The 2,747-nt window shown below is 40.7% G+C and overlaps 1 non-coding gene across 1 annotated transcript; it reads left to right on the top strand.

Annotated features, from left to right (window-relative positions):
- Positions 1 to 1,542: 1,542 nt before the first annotated feature.
- Positions 1,543 to 1,616, top strand: TRNAI-GAU. The gene has a single exon. It is a non-coding gene; the product is annotated as a tRNA-Ile (tRNA).
- The last annotated feature ends 1,131 nt before the right edge of the window (positions 1,617 to 2,747 follow it).

Here is a 2,747-nt window from a genome sequence, read left to right as displayed (position 1 = left end):
ACATGTCTAGTATTCCAAAAAGATCCCTTGTGCTCTTTGTCAAAATCCATCCCTGCCCCTAGACATAACCACTATTCTGACTTCTATTGCCATAGATTTGTTTTGTCTCCTCTTGAACTTCACTTAAATAAAATCCTGCAGTATAAACTCTTTTGCATTTGGCTTCTTTCATTCAATACTATCTGAGATTCATCCACATGTAGCTCCCGCCTCTTCATTGCTGAGTTGTATTCCATTGTAGGAACACACCACAATTTTATCTACCCGTTCTACTGTTGATGGGCATTTAGGTAGTTTGCAGTTTTTGGCTATTAGGAATAAAGCTTCTATGAATAATCTTGTACATTTCTTTTCGTGGACATGTATATATATATATATATTTATTGGGTATTGTATCAGTTCAATTAGAACAGAAAAACCACATAATAATTTGAATAGGAAAAGTTTAATATGAAGAATGTCTGTAACAGGAGTAGCAAAGGATTGACTAGTAAAAAGTAAAGAGAAATCTAAAGAACACTGAAAAGCAGATAAAAGGAGCAGTTACTAAACGTAGGGATGAGACAGAAGGCTCAAGGAAGACCCACCTTCCACCCTGCCTCAGGGCAGAGATACAGATCTTACTGGAGAAGGGCACACCATGGCTCAGTGAATAGCAGAGAAGTCACTATGGTGCTGCACTGGTGGAACCTTCCAGAAATCTGCCCTCTGGAAGTTTCTGGAAATCCATCATCAAGAGTGTCAGGGAAAGCTGTTCACAGGGCAGTGTCATACCTGAGGCATGTGCTACAAAACTGACTGAAGGAGTTGCCCGGGGAGGTTGTTAGCCACTGGTGTTGCTGGCTGCCATGTACTGCAGGATCTCAGAACTGGAAAAGCCACAGGTGCTGCAGGAGCAGGATGTGGAGAAGCACACTGCAGGAGCCTGGGAGCGAGCACCTTGGAACCAGGAAGCACAACTCTTCTCCTGCAATGTCTCATCAGAGAGCTTCTGCTGACTAAGCTTCAGTACCAGCTGACAGAGGAAAAAGTAAAAGGCCCAGGTCTGTCTTCACAGAGCAGTCAAAAAGGGTCAATTTGTTGTTGAGAGACAATAAGTCAGTAACTGGCACAGATATATAAATAGGAGTGAAACTGCTGGGACGTAGAGTTGTTACAAATTTAGCTTCAGTAGATTTTGCCAAACAGTTTTCCACAGGGTTGCACCAATTTACAATTTCATGAGCAAGGTACAAGAATTCCAGTTGCTTCATATGCTTGTCAACACTTTGTCTTGTCAGTTTTTCTAATTTTAGATATTCTGGTGAGTATGATATGGTATTTCATTATGATTTTATTTAGCATTTCCTTGATGAATAAAGATGTTCTTCACCTTTTCATATGCTTATTGGACACTTGGATATCCTCTTCTGCAAAGAGCCTGTTCAATTCCATTGCCCATTTTTATTAAGTTGTCTTTAGTGATTTGTAATAGTGTTTTATATATGCTGTATATATAATCCTTTGGATATTAGTTCTTTATCAATTATGTATATTGGAGCTGGCTGGTTAGTTCAGTTGGTTAGAGTGTGGTGCTGATAACACCAAGGTCAAAGGTTTGATCCCTGTACTGGTCAGCACAAAAAATAGAAATTAAAAAAGTGTATTGCAAATATCTTTTCCCAATATGTGGTTTGCCCACATGACTTTTTATGTATATTCATAGAGAGAGGTCACAATACTGTATCTTCCTATATGCTCTCTCTCTTAGGATAAATATCAGTGGCCATAGAGTCATGGTAAAATGTTTATATAATTGGAATAAAGTAAATTAATCTTTTGGAACTGGTCTGCATACTTGCCTAAGAAGGCAAACAATATATATATATATTTTTTTCCTTTTTGTCTTTTTTCGTGACCGGTAACGGGATCGCAACCCTCGGTGTCGCGCCCATACCACGCTCAACCAGTGAGCGGACCGGTCTCTATATGGGATCCGAACCCTCGGCGGGAGCGCCGCCGCACTCTACTGAGTGCGCCACCGGGCCGGCCCGGCAAACAATATTTTAAGAACTATCCTAATCCATTAAAAATATTTGTTCTCCATTCATTCCACCAGTTCAATTATTGAAGTCAAAGGTTTCTGAAGATGGGGAAAAGACTTAGTTTTGGTTAGTTATGGAAGTTTCTGTTTGATAGAATCAGATTGTCTTTCTCAACTTCCGAGGCAGACATCCTGCTTAAAAATCAACAGTGATACAATGTCACTTCTAAGCACTCCGATGGCACCTATCCTTCCCTGACATGGTGCTTTATAATTATTGGCTGTTTTCCTTCTTAACCTTAAGTTCTTTGAAAGCAGGAACCAAACATTCTTATGCAGCTTTGTTGCCCCAGGGCTAGCTCAGGAACTGGTGTGCCCTAAGTCCTCAGTGAATGTTCCTTGAATGTCTCCACTCAATCACAGTAGTCATCAATTCCAGATGTGAGTTGAGACACAGACTGGGTTTTTACTTATGTTTTTTTATTATGCAAGTCTTTTTTATTGGTTACGAATATTCATGATACAAAGCTGATTGTCACCACTCATACCAAAGACGTGATGGCCAGATTCATACTGGCAGCATTCCCATTACCACGAATTGCAATTGTATCCTGTGGCCCCCCACCCAACTAGCCCTGACTTCCCTCCCCATCTCCCTTTCCACCACTCCACTTTGTATCCCTAGGTGTGCTCTCTCCCTCTGCAAGTCCAACATACCACTGTG

The sequence above is a fragment of the Galeopterus variegatus genome, unplaced genomic scaffold, assembly GCF_000696425.1.
Source record: "Galeopterus variegatus unplaced genomic scaffold, G_variegatus-3.0.2 Scaffold286, whole genome shotgun sequence".
Taxonomy (NCBI): Eukaryota; Metazoa; Chordata; class Mammalia; order Dermoptera; family Cynocephalidae; genus Galeopterus; species Galeopterus variegatus.
Note: the sequence above shows the minus strand (reverse complement) of the source record. Positions and strands in the feature narration are given on the sequence as shown.